Below are 18,995 nucleotides of genomic sequence, written 5' to 3'. Positions count from 1 at the left end.
GAACAGAAGTAGAATGCCCACTCTCTCACCACTCCTAGTCAACATATTATTGAAAGTATTACCCAGTGTAATCAAGCAAGAGAAAGAAATTTAAAGGGTATCAAAATTGAAAAGATAAAGTCAAATTGTCACTGTTTGCAGATGACATGATCTTATATATGAGAAATCCCACAACCCTCCACCAAAAATCTCCTAGAGCTCGTTGATAAATTCAGTGAAGTTGCAGAATATAAGATCAATACACAAAAATCAGTAGCACTCTTATGCACCAACAACAAGCAAGCAGAAAAAAAATCAAGAAAGCAAGCCCATTTACAATAGCTATCAAAAGAATAAAATGCCTAGGAATAAATTTAACAAAAGAGGTAAAAGATCTCTAAAATTAGAACTACAAACCATTGCTGAAACTAAAGAGGACATCAAAAGATGGAAGGATGTGCCTTGTTCACAGATTGGAAGAATTAATGTGAAAATGTCCACACTACCCAAAGTGATTGACAGATTCAAAGCAGTCCCCATCAAATTACCCATGACATTCTTCAGAGAGATAGAAAACAATGCTAAAATTCATATGGAACAACAAAAGACCCTGAATAGCCAAAGCAATGCTGAGCAAAAAATAGAAAAGAAAGAAAGAAAGAAAGAAAGAAAGAAAGAAAGAAAGAAAGAAAGAAAGAAAGAAAGAAAGAAAGAAAGAAAGAAAGAAAGAAAGAAAGAAAGAAAGAGAGAAAGAAAGGCATTACGCTACCTGATCTCAAATTATATTACAAAGTTATAGTAACAAAACCAGCATGGTACTGGCATAAAGCAGACATATGGACCAATGTAAGAGAATAGAGAACCCAGGAATTAGCCCACATACTAACTGTCATCTGATCTTCAACAAAAGCACCAAGATCATACACTGGGGAAAGGACACCCTCTTCAGTAAATGGTGCTGGGAATACTGGATATACTAGTGTAGAAGAATGGAACTAGATCCATATCTCTCACCATATACCAAAATGAACTCAAAATGGATTAAAGACTTAGGTATAAGACCTGAAATTATAAAACTCCTAGAAGAAAACATAGGGGAAATACTTCAGGACATAGGATTGGGCAAAGACTACGAATGAGCAACCAGAAGCACAAGCAACAAAAGAATAAACAAATGGCGTTATATCAAACTAAAAATCTTCACACAGTAAAAAAAACAATCAACAGAATGAAAAGACAACCTACAGAATGGGAGAAAATATTTGCAAACTTTACATCTGATCAAGGGATTAATATCCAGAATATACGAAGAACTCAAACAACTTCACAGTAAAAATAAATCATCATCATCATCATCATCATCATCGTCATCTAATTAAAAAAAAAGCTGAATAGATATTTTTCAAAGGAAGATATACAAATGGCCAATAGGTACATGAAAAAAGGCTTAACATCACTAATCATTAGGGAAATGCAAATTTAAGCCACATTGAGATATCATCTCACCTAGATAGACTGGATATTATCAAAAACAGTGAGAACAGCAAATGCTGAGAAGGATAGGAAGAAAGGAGAATACTTCTTCACGGTGGTGGAACTATAGATTTGTACAGCCATTATGAAAAACAGTATGAACATTTCTCAAACAACTACAGATAGAACTACCACACTACCCAGTAATCACATGTGTACATACCCAAAGGAATGGAAATCATCATGTTGAAAGGATACCTGCACTCCCATGTTCATCGCAGCTCTATTTACAATAGCCAAGACATGTAACCAAGCTAAATGCCGATCAATGGATGAATGGATAAGGAAAATGTGGTATATATACACAATGAAATACTACTCATCCATAAAAAAGAATGAAATTCTGCCATTTACAGCAACATCGATGAGCCTGGAGAAAATTACCTTAAGTAAAACAAGCCAGACACAGAGAAATATCGCAAGTTCTCACACACAACTGGGTGCTAAGAAGGAAGGAAAATTGTGTTAAGTAAAATTAGGTAGTCACAGAAAGAGAAATACCAAATGTTGTCACTCATAAGTGGAAGGAAGGAAGAGAGGGAGGGAGGGAGGGAGGGAGGGAAGGAAGGAAGGAAGGAAGGAAGGAAGGAAGGAAGGAAGGAAGGAAGGAGACCACAGTGAAATGTTGAATTTTCAGAAAAGAACAGACTTACAGTTACTAGCAATGTGAAGTGGTAGGATTGTTAGGGAGAAATTGGTAAGAGACATAAAGAATAACTATTATTTGTAATTATGAACATTCTAATTTAAAACAAAATTATTTACTTACTTATTTTTATTTTTTGAATTGATGTTTCCTGTTTAAGTGATCAAAGAAAGTCGTAGCCCCTATACCGACACCTTAAGACCGGATACTCTACCCTGAAGGAAAAGAGTTGTCTCTTTCTAAAGCATAAATTTGAAAATTTTATACTTTGTCAAGGGATCTTTCAAAGGAATAAGTTGGAAGGCATATGAGTATGGCATCTCATTGCTATCAATTTTCTTCCATGAAATACAAAAGAGCTATTTCTGTTTTTTTTTTTTTTTTTTTGGATTTTCAAACTCAGTGTCCTTTATAAATTCTAAGGGTACTCTATATACTCATTCCTGGAACTTGAGGATATAAAGGCCTACACAGTTTACTATTAAATTCAAATTTCACTTGCTGCTAAATGCACAATAATTGAGCTTAAGAAAAGGTGTAATTTTTCCCCCTATTTTGAAGTAACCATAGGCCTTTTTAAAATATGTGTTTCCTAATGTATTCTGTTTTTCTTTCACTAAAAGTTCAAAGACTATTTGTAGGTGTCTATTATATGTTTATTTTATTTGTAATTTGATTAAATTTATAAAATATTTTATAGGTGCAACAGGTATAGAACTGATTTCAAGTTAGTATTGGTATAGCCACCCAAATGATATCAGTGACCTAAGGTGCCTGTTTTTCTTTTCTTTGCCTTATATAAGGTGAGTTTGAACTTCAGTTTCTACATGGTGGCTCCTGGGGGATCCAGGAACGTCCCTCAAGGCAACAAAATGGCTACAACAGTGTTGCTTTGCCTCCCACAGATTTGTCACCCCTTTTCCCTTGGGTGATGTAGCCACAGAAGATTACTCAAAGGCCATCGCTTCTGAGCAGCAGGAAGCCCCAAAAGGGGTTAATCTCCCAGAACCCTCAAGGTAGAGGCATTCCTTCCATTTGGGAAATTAACCCCAAATTGGAGTTCTCTTCCCACATTTATTCTCCACACCAGGAAGTTACAGGAAGAGAACATAGGTGGGGTTTTTGCTAAGTACAGTTTAACAAGTTTAACAATAGAAGCTGGTAACATTCAGTAAAACAAGCAAGGTGACATTCCATAATGCAATTTGCAAGAAGTTAAGTCGATCCGCCAACAAAAGCTTGATTTTAGCCAACATTCTCTTCTTAAAGCAATTTCCCAGTATCTTTACATATCAATCAGTAACCTGTCTGTCTTTGAGCCAGCAGCCTTGCTGTATTACAATTCTTTATCTTACAACAGAGACTATAGCCTGGGGAAAATTTCCTGTCTTTTGCAAGGTTAACATTTGAAACTGAAAGGCTTTGGAAAACCAGGCCCTGTGAAATACATTTGCTTTATGTATACTCCACACAACAGGTTTTGATTTTGAAAGCTTTCCGTCTGCCATCCAGAGGTTTCCACTGGCCACTCTTTCCCACTGTCAATTGTAAATTGGGTCAAGTGCCTATCTATGAATTGTCAATTGTCCATTGTCAATTGAGTCAAGTGCCAATCCACTTTTACCTGGCATATTCATGATGGCTTAAACCATTCAAAGTAGGCCCATCCCTGGAGCTGTGGAGTAGATTCAGTCTCATCCAAATTATATGCACAATTATGGCTATATATGAATTCCATAAGGGAGGGAAATAGGTATAGAGCAATTAACCAACAACTTTCCAGTTTGGGAAATTGTTTTATTAAAATACTTCTGATGGTGATGTTTTCATCTACCAGGTTACATAACATGTAGATAGAAAAATGAATGATAATAATATGTAACTAATACTTATTGAATTTCAAGGAAATATTCTGATTTAAATTCTTTACATGTATTTAGTCATATAGTCTTTACAAATACAACAGGGAAGTAATAATAATATTTCTCTTTTATTAATGAGGAAACTGAGGCATTGGAAGGCTGTTTTAACTAAGGTCATTCAGTCAGAAAATGAATATAGAGAATATAATTCCAGAGTCCCAAATCTTAAAAATATAGACCATGTTATTTTTCAGGAGCGATTAAAAATCTTACCTAAGATCATATAGCAACTATGTGTTAAAGTTGTGATCTAAACCCTGACTTCCTGTACATTTTTTCCATGTGACATCCTAAATTTTCTTCCTGAATTAGATTCTGTGTTCTAATGATTGAGAGATAAATATACAATAATTCAATTTTTAAATAATTTATTAAGTACTGGAGTCATGTACTCAGTTAACATTAAATGAGAAATCTTTTGTGAAAAATGATTTTTTCAAACCTGACAGATGGAAGATACTTTGTAAGGGTTTGGTAAAGGAAAAGGAAAATTAACCAATAAAATGACTTTTTTAAGTGATAACTTTTCTCGCTTTTGTTTATATTCCTTAGTGTTAATTCTTTGTTACTATATTTAATATTACAGATAAATTTAAATCCATGTTTTAAAGTATACCCTCTATAATAGCTAATCAATTACCAGAAGTATTATTAAAATATACTTATCCAGATTTGAAGAAAATATGTTATCCCCCCAAATACAATGTAAATAATTTCCATGGTTACCAAACACTGAGCTATTGACCTAAATAAATTGTCTTTATGTATTTTCATATGTCTTGAGGCAAAAAAAAAAAAAAAAATCAGAAAAATTTATTTTGAAGAGTAACCTGGAATCATCTTTCAGTTAAATAAATTAAATAACAAAACAAAAATGATGATGATTCCATATTTCTAAGAAAATATAAGCCATAGCGTATCTATAGTCTGCCTCATGCAAATATGAATGTAAATGAAACTTTAGTCTTATTTTTTGCGTGATTTAAGTAATAGTTTAACCAAGAAATGCTGCTTTTGTGACATTAAAAACAAACCAAATGCAAGAAAGACAACCTTATCTATTTTTAAACAAATCAAAATGATTTAAGTAAAATCTCAGCTGTTTGTTTTTATGTGTATATGTCATCAGGAACATGCTCAAACCCTTAGTAGATTCATATACACACACCTATGCATAAAATATTATTTGCTTTTATTCAACCCTAGAATGGCTAAAACAAATGCTCTTTTCCCTTAGTTTTTAATAACTATAGAAATAGCTCCATTTCTCTCCAAAGTTATACTCAAATGTGACTTTGTCAGAAGCTAAAGAAGAGATTTTGTTTTGTTTTGTTTTTTCTCCCTGACCTTTAGTTTTCATAATTTTGCTCATCTCCTATTCCTGTTTATGTCCCCAATCAATAATAAATAGGTTGCAATTAATTCCAAACTTTCTTGATGATTGATATTAAGTCAAAATATGTTTATAATTTTGTTAAATATTTGTACTAACCAATGAATGTGTGTTATGGTGCTTAAAATGTCGGTCTTTTAATTCTTCAGTTCCTATAAAACTGTAGGAAGGAAAAGGTATAGCTTGTTTAAAGGAATACAGAGGCATGTGCCACCCCACAATCAGAGCACAAGCCTCTGTGTTGCTATAGGAGATATTGTTCGCACTCTATCCAGATTATTTTCTCTAGGTGGGTACAACCTTCTTGGTCATTCAGATACCTAAAGCTGCACAGGTGTAGAACCCATCTCAGGGGTTGTTTGTCTTCCCTGGAATAAAATTGTCATCCTGAGAAAAGAGAAGGAAGTGACCTGGTTTAAATGTCCCTCCCCTGATCAAGCTATGGCACATTGGTCTGGTGAATAATGGGAGGGATGTGGCAGGTGCCACACATAAGCCAAGTCATGAGCAAGAGTCACCAGGAACCTATGATAGCACCCAGAGAATATATGAATTCAGAGAGCATGCTATTAAATAATATATAAAAAATGCCATGACAGTTTGAGATACCACGGACTAATGATTAAAAAGCTTCATAGCTTAGCAATTTTCTCAGAATTTTTGAATAAGAGTCATCTTTCCTAAATGTAGACACATGCTCCTCTGTTTCTTTTTCATATTTTGTCTCAAAATATGGGTGTTATCAAAGAATTGTTCTGTTCATATGTTTTTTCTCTTCCTTTTACTTATTCTGCCTTTCTTCTTAACTTCTCTTTCTTGATGATCTTTTACTTTCTAGTAGTTTAAAATATCAACTCTGTGTGAATGACCACTATATTAATTTTCTATGGCTGATGTAACAAATTACCACAAACTTGATGTCTTAGAACAACATAAATTATCTTATAGTTCTGCATGTCAAAAATGCAAAATGAGATTGATGGAACTAAAATCAAGGTGCTGGCAGAGCTACATTCCTTTCTACAGGTTCTAGTAGAGAATGCTTCCTTGCTCTTTACAGCTTCTAGAGGTTGTCTGCATTTCTTTGCTTCTGTTCTCCTCCTTCAAAGCCAGCAACGGCCAGGTCTAGTTCTTCCAACACTATATTCCTCTGATTGGAGAGGAAGGGAATAGAAGGCCCACAGACATTTTCGATATTGCACACCCCTTCTTCTTATATCTATTTATTACATAGTTGTGCATAGAACTAAGGAGACTAGGAACATATTCCCTGGCCTTACAGTTACTTCCCAGGAAAACAAAGACAAAAACAAAACAAACAGTATGTCTGGGCCAATATCCGACTATTAAGCCAAATAATATTTCTGCTTGCACTTCCTCCCATGTACACAAAAGCCTCCATCCAAAAGAGATGATACTTCTTCAGATCTGGATGCACACATTTCTTTATAGTATCTGGATATGCATCCCATGTCTTGAAAACTTATAAACTAAAAATAATTTAGCTATAACCCTTATTATGCAGCATTGGATATCTGCAATAAAAATTGCTCTGTGGAAAAGAATGAGAGACATAAGATCACTGGTTCACACAACTGATTAAGTCATACCAGCCAAGAATTGTGAGGTTCAGTGTCAAAAATGGTGAAGTATCTGAGATGTTGTTCTACTTGCAAACTCATTAGCTTGGCTAGTTTTGTGGATGCAGGTAGAATATACAAGATTTCTGGGTCAGAGATGAAAGACCATTTAATATTCACAGCAATAGCAATAGACAGAGCATCAGCATTTTTGTGTGTGTGTGTCTGATCTCTGAGCCCCATTTCTTGCAGGGTAACATGAACACCCTGTGTATCACCTGGACGCACAATGAGTTGTGTTATAGTAGAGGAAACATGAGCTGAGGAAATCTTGATGTTTGGTAACGGGCAGTAAATAGATCTGCTTTTAATTCTCTTTCAAGGTTGTTTTCTATAGCAATGTTTAATATTTACAAAATTCACTATACAAACAGCCCTAAAAAGATTGTCTGGAAGGAAAGGGAAATTATTATCTCACTTACAAGATGTGCAGAAACGTGGGAGACCAATAGAGAATTGTCTTCCAAAACCTTTATCCTGGTGATGGGATGAATATATTGTTTAGATGCTTATTCTGCTTTCTGGGATAAATTTTCTTATAAGTGTTCTTTATGATCTATGACTCCCTCTGAGTGGTTATTCCATAATTATTATTATTTTAAATAACTTTTTATCTTAGGATCATTTTAGATTTACAGAAAATTTGTAAAGATACCCCACACCAAGTTTCTCCTATTATTATTAACTTAATTATTATGGTACACCTGTCAAAATGAGTAAGTCAATATTGATAAATTATTACTAAATTCACTTCAAAATTGATTCAGATTTTATTACCTAATATCCTTTATCTGTTCTAAGAGTATATCTAATATACCACATTTAGTTGACGTGTCTCATCATGTCACAACATATCTCTTGGTTTTGATAGTTTGTCAAGCTTTTCTTGTTTTCAATGACTTTGACAGTCTTGAGAAGCACTAGTCAAATATTTTATAGAACAGCCTTCAATTGGCATTTGTCTGATGTTTTTCTTATGATTAGACTGGGAACACTGGTTTTTAGGAAGAAGACCATAGAGATAAAGTCTCATTTCTTCACATCAAATCAAGGATACATATCATCAACCTTACTTATCACTGTTGATGTCCACAGTCATCTTAATCACTGGACTGAGATAGTGTTTATCAGGTTTCTCCAACATAAAGTTACTCTTTTTTTCTGCCTTTCCATACTGTACTCTTGGGATTTAAGTCACTGTGTGCAGCCAACACTTACTAAGTGAACAATTATGCTCCACCTCTTTGAGGGTGGAGAATCTACATGTATTTTTTGAAACTCTTCTATATGAGAGTTTTGTCTCTTTTCATGCATTTATTTATTTATTCAATCATCTATTTATATTAATACAGACTTACATATCTTTATTTTTACTTTAGTTAGAATTCAATCCTTCTTTATTTTGCTGCTCAAGTTATTCAAACTTGGGGTGTTGAAGTCTCCTTCAAATGGCTCCTGTGTTCTTTTGATAAATTCCCTGTGAGTGTGTGAGAATCACTCTGTTGAGCATGTCCTTACTTTGTGACATGGTAAGATGCTCTAGGCTCACCTCGAGTATATTCTGCCCCAGGCCTAGAGCCAGCATTTTTTCAAACAGCCCTGATTTATTTTATTAGATAATGGAAAGGAATACTTCCTGCCTACTGCTTGAACACTAAAATAATGAAACATATTCAGGGTTTTGTATGTGGTAGCAACTCTAATAGATAGGGTTAGGCTAGTTGTAAAATCCCCAAACCTAACATAATACTTCACTCCTTTTGCATGTTTTCAGGAGGTACCCTTCTATGTGGTAATTTAGAAAACAGCTATCCTGTCTTTAATTTCCACCATCCCTAGGACCTTGACTTCCTTTACTTTCAGTTAGTAGACAGGAAAAATGTTGAAGAAACTATTCTTCTTACTTACCTGTCTTAACAGTGGTACATGTCATGTCTGCTTACATGCCTTAGGCTATCCTTAACCATTTAGCTGTATCTTGTATACAGGGGTGAAAAAATATATATATAGTCTGGCTGTCTGCTGCTTCTTAACAAAAACCTAAAGCTACAAAAGGTGAAGCAATTTTTTGTGTGTGAAGTGCACATCATTTTTTCCAAGTACCATGTTACCTCAAGTCTTTGGCATTTATCTCTTCCAGGCCATTACATTAGACTACCTCTACTCCTCACAGCCATCTGATAGACCTTTAGTTAATTCCTTTAATTAGTTCTATTTGTCTTCCAATTTCTTCCTTCTATAATCAAGGAAATTTTCATCAGATTTCCTTACTCAGAAACTCTTGACAACTACCTATTCTGGACAATAATGTTTTAAAATTTGATCTAATTATTCAAATTCTTCCATGAGCTATATATTCCAGTCTTTTCTCACAGTTTCTCAATATATGCTAAATGATGCAGCGAATCTGACTTGCTCTCATTCCTAGAACACACCATGTGGTTTCCCACCTCCCTATTTTAATACCATCTCCCAGTCCTCATTTTGCTGAATTTTTACTTACTTTTAAAACCTCACTTAAATGCCATCTTCCGCCAGGTTGAGGGAAATGAATTTTCTTTCTTTGAATTTTGATAGAATGTTTTAACTTTTGAAGCCATTTTCTAATATTTTTATTTGTGTTATCCAGTTATTTTAACCTCTATGTTATATGGACCTGGAGAACAAATATTCATATTTATTCATCTTACATCACTTTTTATAAATGATAAATTGCTTTTCATAAAATTTTCACTCAGTAAACATTTGTTAAATATCACACACAAATTAATTTAAATTAAACAAGAACTTCCCAAGCATAATCTGCATAGACAGAATGTTCTTTCATGTTAAATTAAACCAGTTAAAGAGTGTAATTGAAACATTTTAAATGAAGCCATTAATATTTTCTCTGATATTCTTTTTAAATTTTTCATATTATCATCATAAAACTTAGTAAAGGAAAATTAAAAGAGTAGGCAGTTAAAATATTTAAGTAGCCAATTATAATAAATGTAGACTAATAGATTAGAATTATAGAATTTAAACATGTATCTTTCTCACAAATTATATACAGACATATAAGTATGAATACACAAATATATTTAGAAATATTCATATGGTCAAAAACAATAAATTGTAAAAGCATGCACATTTACACGTACATTTTTACTGCATTCTTGCAATATGCTCTTGAATAAGGACTCCACTTTTCTTGCTGTGACATCAAATGTCCAAGGACGAATAGCTAGCTAAATAATATTTTATTCCTACAACCTGAGATATGAAAAGTTTAAGTTAGTACTTTCTAATCTGATTTTTTTTTTTAAAAAAAAGATACTTGAAAAGTCAACAATTAAATATCTAATCAGTTAAGCATCTGAAAATCATAATTTATAAAATTCATTCACTGAAAGTATAATTGGAAAATTAGCATAGAAAAGAGAACAAAAGTTAGTCTTTTTAAGAAACTAGATGCTATTATCTTCCTCAAAGATCAAGTGAACTAAAATAAATTTCACAGCAGTCCATTCATTTAACAGACTCCATACCAAGCATTTAAACATGAATTCTAAATTACTGTACTTTAATGATCATATTATGATCACTGTATCTATATTAAAATAAGTACATTTCATAATACTAAAATAAAAAAGTGCTAATTTTAAATGTATCCTCAGCAAATACCTGATGAAAAGGAAAGCTTTTTAAGTGTCTTTCGTTTATTCAATTAAACCTTGTGCATGTAGCTTCTGTCGCTGATCAGCATTTGAAGATAAGTGTTAATACCTGATTCTATGGCCTTTCCTCTAGTTTTAGGGATGTCTGAACATTTGCCTTGCTCAATTTTTCTTGCATCATATTATTAAAGACATTGTTAGTTATTTATCTAACAACTTGAAAATCTGGATGAGGCCAGATATGCCAAACCAAGCACTGTGACTTCATGCTTGGGACAGTTTATTGAGTAAAGAGCAACCAGGTGATGAGTTTCAGGTGAACCCGGAGAATGTGTGGTGGTTAGGTATTTCTCAAGTTTCTGAATGTAAAATTTGATAACTTCTGTATATTAAGGTTGTCCTCAAACATTTAGCCTAATCCTTTATGTCTATGAAAGTGCCAAGGGAAGAATTATTCAGACATAAGATACTGTACTTAGGCTGTTGTGCACAGTGTATTGATCTGTATTTTATTAAAAGCTAAGTGACTTTACTCCTTAAATACTGAGGAAGCCTAATGTATCTCATGAGTTTGATTGTCACTCTGAAGCCAAGACTACTGATTCACAATCTGTGTGTGAGAGAGAGTGAGAAAGAGATATTTTCCTCTCATATAGTTTTATTTTCTATATAAATAATCTATTTCAGGCTAAGATATTTTTAAATAGTATCAGTAAAAATCAGTAAATTGTATTGCATTAGGTTTTGGTCAAAATTGGTTGCCTTTCCCTGTATTTTTATAAATCTCAGCATTCAGAGTAGAGCAATATAAATTAAAATATATAAATACACAGATTTATTTATACATCATAAATCTGCTAATGCACTAGAAATTGATTCACTAACATACATTCAGCCTGGCTTGATTATAATACCAGCAGGTATTCTAAAATTATTGATAATTGGTAGTTGTTGTTACTTCAATATAGGTATTTCAATATTATATTTGAAATTCATTATTTCAATATTATATTTGAATTTCGTTTTGTCAAATTATATTTGACATAGCAAATTGAGTTGAGATGCTAAGAAGGAAGATGTTTCATGGCTCAAAACCTATATGAGGTTATTAATTCTGTTGTATGTAACTCCTATAATTTTTTTGTCAGAAGATCTGGAATACCCAGCATATATCTAATAGCTTTGAAATAATAAAGGGAAAATCTTGTGTCACTGTCAAATATTGCAATTATCTAATACACACAACAGCCCAATGGAGGTGGCTGAACAATGGAATGCTTGACTTTACCATGACATTTCATAAATGGCCACTTGGTGATACATAATAAACTTATCCAGAATAATTTCTTTTCATAAACATGTGTTTACTAAATGCATAATATAGTCAGACATTTTGGATAAATTCTACAAGTCAACTAAAGTGGATTAAAATAATGATCTATAATCATAACCTAAAATTTTCAGTTGAAATATCTCAATTACTTACTACTAAAAATTACTTTCTTCCTGGAAAACATTTCATATGCAGGACTGAAGGCATACCTCATGGGTACCTATCTAAAACTGCCTTTTCTAAAAGAGGCACTTTTTGACCATCATATCAATGCTCAAATTTGCAGCCATTTTATGTAACAAATAAATCCAAAATTAACTAGTTTTGTGTCTGTGTACCAGATGAACTTCTTTTATGATTTTTAAAGTGGCTGGAGCACTCATGGTTTTCTACAGCATCTTCAGCACAGTCCTCTGTCTTAATTATATGCAATTCTTAACTGGATCCAATATAATTGCATCAATATAACATAACTGCTTTCCCATTAATCATACTACTGCTACTAGAAAATAGTTTATTTAATGTTAACTCTGAGTATTGCTTATTTTTTAAAGAAGTGTTTTTAGCTGGATGATTATTGGCATAAAAATAAAAACATGTTGCATATATTTTAATGTAGGAGCAAAGTGTCTTAACTGTAATTAGTATCTTACCTGATTGCATTAATTTAATACAACATTTTAAAACAACTTTATGTCTGACATTGTGTTAAGAATTGAAGATGTACATATAATACCATACAGAGAAAATCACAGAATGAATATATAAAATATTGGATGCTTAACTCTACTCTGACTAGATCTTTACTAGATATGTTTTAACAATTCATTTGTTGTAACAAATGTATTTTTCTGTGTTGTGTCCGATTGTGAGTTTTGAATATAACTGGTAACAATAATAATATTTTCAGATATTGCTTTTGTTTTTCTCTATAAAATTCAGGAGGAAAAAGTGTGTTCAAAAACTGAAAGCACATATTAATGATTGTTAAGTTTTCAAAAATATTTTTCAAGCATATACATATTTTAATAGCGTGAGAAGTGAATTATTTTGATTGGTCTGATTGGATTAGCTTGTAGCTTGTAGCTAGTAGCTTCTGTGGAAAAAGCACTAAAAATATGACAGTAACATTCGGTTTGAAATATAGGCATATAACAAAGCCATGGAAAAGAAATATACTGCAGGGATTTATTCTCCAATCAATGCACAGCAAAATAAGTTATATAAATCCCCAGGTATCAATGGGAAAATGGATGCAGTATTACCTGAAAGACATAGCTAAGGAAAACAAGTTTGCAAAAGTGGAGTGCTGCTCCCTTATTATTTATGTAGCATTTTGTAATGTAGTGTATATTGTGTAAGACAGGAAACAAAACACAAATCCTTCTATAAAAATTTGTTTTGAAAGCTTTAAAAGACACATGGCTCTCTGCCCACATTAGTGCTCCCAGAATTGGTGGAAACTGAAAAAACCTGGAGGTCCTTTTGGGTAAGGAAGGAAAACATACTGAAGAATACATAATCTGGTTGATAGAGCAATCTTTTTAAGAGTGTATTTAAACAATTTCCCATGAAAATTTCTCATCAAAAACTGCAGTTTTCCATTTTAACATACTTTAGTTAAACAGGAGCCTTTTATAAACAAAATAGTTAGCTGTTCTATGTTGAAATTGTCAAAAAAATGACCCAGTGCAAAGTCATGGGATGTTGGTGCAGGAGAACTTAATTTTAAATATTAATTGACTGATGAGATTTTAGTTTTACATTATTCATTACATTCCTTTGATGCCCCCCCCCAACCTCACTGGTTGTGCCTCCCATCCTCATTGAGGCTTAATCCCCACTGTGACTGAAGAGGGTGGGAAGTCCTATTATGGTAATTGAAAGGTGGGCACCTGAAGAGGTATTAGATTGCAAGATCATACCATAGTAAATGAATTAAAAATGGTGGTCATGGGCTGGTTGAGGGTTTTAAAAGGAGAGTGTATGAGGAACTATCTCTCTCTCTTCTTCCACCATCTTGCAGTGTTAGACCCCTGGACCACTGTTGCCACCACCATTTTGTTCTCTGGATTTTGGACTTCCCAACCTCAGAAACTGTAAGCAATAAATTTCTTTTCTTACGAATTACCCAGTTCCATGTATTTTGTAATAAGCAGCAGAAATGGACTAATACAATATTCATATATTTGTGTGTCAAAAATGCCTTCTTCTATGCCTTATGTTCCCAGAAATAGTGAGATAGGCAGAATAGAGTGGCATAAACCACATTTCAGAAAACATACCAATTTGAGAATTTGAATAAATTTACTTTAAAATATTAGCTTTCTCTCAAAGTAGAAGTATCATTCAGCCTCTCCAAGTTACGTAAAACTATGTTATTATATGTTCATCTCTGTTCCAATGGGATTAGTTTTATTATTAATCAGGGTAATGTGATACAAATTTTCTTCTTCTCTTTCATTGAATCTCATCAGAACTCTCCACTAAGAGAATTATTATTTGTAGAAAAGCCTGTAACTGCATGGGTCCTTGCACTTCCCTAAGTTATCTAGGTTCTATCATTGGATGATGTCAGGCTACTGTTAGTCTTAAATATTTTGACCCGACAAAGGACAGTCTGAAAGTTATATCACGGGGTTATACTGGCCTACTCAGGCATGGATTAGGTCAGACCAATTCTCACTGTTATAAAAACAAGTGGTTCATAAGAGCAAGTCAATTACTAGAAATGCCGGCTCTGAAAACCAGAATTTGAGGACAACGATCATTCCTTAATTGCAAGCAAGAACACTAATGGGAGTCAAATTATTCATAATAGAAATACATAACCTCCAGATAGAAGGATGGAATGAATTAGGAAACAGATAAAGTTCTTAGCAGAGTGTGTTCTGTATATTTTATATTTTCTTGTATATTAACTTATAGAGAGCCCATGACAGTCATTTGAAAGGAATGGCTACTCCAGTTTGAAATAACTGATTAAATTAATAAGTCACAACCTAGGCATATTATAAACGATGAATAAACCTAGTAGTAGTTCATATAAAAAACAATTTCCATACAAGTGGCAGAACATACTTTGTCAGCTACAGTAAGAGCTTCTGTATAGAACAGAGCTATTAAGTGCATGCCAGCATCTAAGGCTTCATCATGCGGCCACAAGGAGGTATGCCTAAACATCCCAGCACCAGTGAAAAAGGAGTAGCGTCCAAATGGATATTCGTGAAGTGAACATAATAAGCACATTGATCAGGACTCCTTCATCTAACAATGCTTATAAAATAAATATCACTCCCATCGTGTTAACCCCAAATGTTAAGATAGACTTATATAATGTGATCTTGGTTACCCATTTAAACCTCTTTGGATAACAGAGATCTCAACAAAGGAGTCAAGTAAGTAGGTTCTTCTTGCATCCAAGAGAAAAAGAATTGATTGCCTTTTTATTTATTTATTTATTCATTCATTCATTCATTCATTCATTTTTTTTATTTATTTCAAATATTCATGAGATACAAAGCTGATTGTCCCCCCTCCTGCCCATGATGTGGGAGCCAGATTCATATTGGGGGCATACCCATTACCAGAAATTACTTTTGTACCCTTTGTCCCCATCCAATTATCCTTCAACCTCCCTCCGCTTCCCCCCTCCCGTCAACTCCAATTTGTAACCCTAGGAATGTTCCCTCCCTCTGCTGGATCATGGGACTACTGTGGTCTTTCTTTCCTGCCCTCCTTTCTCTGTGTTATTTATCCCTCAGTGCTTTGCTTGTTTCACTCAACATAGGTTTCTTCAGGTTCATCCATGTTGTTGCAAATGGGAGTATTTCATTCTTTTTTATGACATAGTATTCCATAGTGTATATATACCACAGTTTCCTTATCCAATCACCCATTTCTGGACATTTAGGTTGGTTCCATATCTTGGCTGTTGTAAACAGAGCTGCAGTATACATGGGAGTGCAGGTATCTCTTTGAAATGATGATTTCCATTCCTCTGGATATATACCCAGAAGAGGGATTCCTGGATCATATGGGAAGATCTATCTGTAGTTGTTTGAGAAACCTCCAAATTGTTTACCAAAATGGTTGTACTAATTTACATTCCCACCAACAGTGCAGTAGTATTCCCTTCTATCCACACCCTCACCAGCATTTGTTATTCACTATATTTTTGATTACAGCCAGTCTAACTGGTGTGAGGTGTTATCTCAATGTGGTTTTAATTTGCATTTCCCTGATGCCTAGTGATATTCAGCACTTTTTCATGTATTTATTGGCCATTTGTATGTCTTCCTTTGAAAAATGTCTGTTCAGCTCCTTTGCCCATTTTTTAATTAGGTCATTTATTTTTTAGCTGTATAATTGCTTGAGTTCTATGTATATTTTGGATATTAGTCCCTTGTCGGATGCATAGTTGGCAAAATTTTTCTCCCACTCTGTAGATTGTCTTTTCATTATGTTGATTGTTTCTTTTGCTGTGCAGAAACTTTTTAGTTTGACATAGTCCCAAATTTTTATTTTTTCTTTTGATGCTTATGCTTTGGATTGGAAGAATTAACATTGTGAAAATGTCTATACTACCCAAAGTGATCTACAGATTTAATGCAATCCCCATCAAAATACCAATGACATTCTTCACAGAAATGGAAAAAAACAATCTTACCTTTCATATGGAAAAACAAAAGACCCCAAACAGCCAAAGCAATCCTGAGCAAAAAACAAACAAAAAATAAATGGAGGCATAATTCTGCCTGACTTCAAATTATACTAAAAAGCTATTGTAACCAAAACAGTGTGGCACTGGTATAAAAATAGACATTCAGACCAGAGGAGTAGAATAGAAAACCCAGAAATCACTCCTCAGGCTTATAGCCATCTGATATTACACAAAGGAAGCAACAATCTACATTGGGGAAAAGACTGCCTTTTCAACAAGTGGTTCTGGGAAACTGGATATCCATATGCAGAAGAATGAAACTAGATATGTATCTCTCCCCATACACTAAAAATTAACTCAAAATGGATTAAAGACCTAGGTATAAGACCCTAAACAGTAAAATTACTAAGGGAAAATATAGGTGAAACTCTTCAGCAGTTAAGTCAGGGCACAGGCTTTATGAACATGAGCCTAAAAGCACAAGCAGCAAAAGAAAAAATAAACAAATGGGACTATATCAAACTGATTGCCTTTTTTAATGCTGTAGTCTCAGTCCCTGAGAGAGGCACTAGTAGGTACTGACTGACAATATCTTCTAACCACAGTGACTTAAACATAGCTATCATTATTTTTCCAATGATCAAAATCTTTAAATACCCATTTTCTAATAATGCCAACTCTAATTCAACTTGATAATTATTATTACCTAAACACTTGTACACCAAACACCTTCAGGTTTTTGAGGGCACAGAAATAAAGATATTGGTCCTACCCTCAAGGAGCTTATATTTTGTTTGGAAGGCTGAGTGCAATAATATATAATATGCTATGCTATGTCCCAAAAGATCCAACCGATACTATAGAACTGTATTAGATGAAAGTGACATTTTACATTGGTCTTAATGGATGTATAGGGATTTTGCTGAAATAACTAAGACAAGTATTCTTGTTAAAAGGAAATTGCATGGTTGTATTAGTTTTCTACTGCTGCTGTGATAAATTATCACAAACTTGGTGACTTAAACAATAAAAAAAAATCTTACAGTTTTGTAGGTAAGAATTTTTATACAAGTAAAAATAATCAGTGTCCTTGGAGTGGATTCCTTTCTAAAGACTGTAGGGGAGGATCCATTGTCTCACCTTTTCCAGCTTCGAGAGGTGACCCACTTTCCATGGCAAGAAGCTCCCTCCCTCCCTCTCAGCCGGCAACTCTGTATGTTTCTTCTGTAACCACACTTTCCTTTTTCTTCTCTTCCACATCCCTCTTCTACTTTATAGAACACTTGTGATTACATTGAGCCCACCCAGATAATTGAGGATGGTCATTTTACTTTAAGGTCAGCCGATTAACAACCTTAATTCCATCTGCAACTTTAACCTCTCATTGCCATATAACCTGACATAGTCACAGATTGATTGCCTCAGTGGTATATTAAGGAACCTGCAATTCTTGTGATTAAAAAGGCTGGGGAATTATCAGAGGAAGGACTAGAAAGGGGGCATATTGTTTAGGACTGTGTGTAATTTTCTAAGAACTTTGACTTTATCTTATAATAAAAATACTTCCTTCCTACTGTTATCTAAATCATGCCCATACTGCACAGACCAGGTAAAATAATATTTATTGATTCCCCATCTCATCTAAGTACCTTGATGACTTACCCTATCCCATGTAAACATTTAAAAATCTATAATTACTCAGATATATTTATATATAAAACTGCAATGTTTTAATGACTAGCTCATGATAACTAGACTAATGCCTGCCTGCTTATAAATGTTTTAAACTACTTGAACTACATTTTTAATAATTTACCCCTACATTGTCTAGTACAGAGTGTTAGTTAAGTAATGAATAATGTTTAAAGCATATGTAGTATGAAATGTATTAAAATGAAGGTTGCCTAGTACTGCATTTATCTTGAAATTGGAAAAAGGAGTCTAATAGATTAACATATTCAAATACTAGTCTTAGGAAAAGGCTAGTCTGGCTGAGTAAGAATCACATGAGAGAATTGTTTAATATTTAGCTTTGAATGACACCTCCCTAAGTATTCAGACTTCTTAAATCTGAATAGAAACCTATGAATCTCTGATTTTAAAGTGGGAAGACACTATTCTAAGCCATCATTTTTTTTCACCCTGTCAACACCCTGATGATCTTTTAACTTGACTTTTCTTTCAAGAAGCAAGAACTACAGGGCATAATATCCTTGGCCTTTAAAGA

The sequence above is a fragment of the Cynocephalus volans genome, chromosome 9, assembly GCF_027409185.1.
Source record: "Cynocephalus volans isolate mCynVol1 chromosome 9, mCynVol1.pri, whole genome shotgun sequence".
Taxonomy (NCBI): Eukaryota; Metazoa; Chordata; class Mammalia; order Dermoptera; family Cynocephalidae; genus Cynocephalus; species Cynocephalus volans.
The sequence above is the reverse complement of the archived record's forward strand: the minus strand, read 5'-3'. Positions refer to the sequence as shown.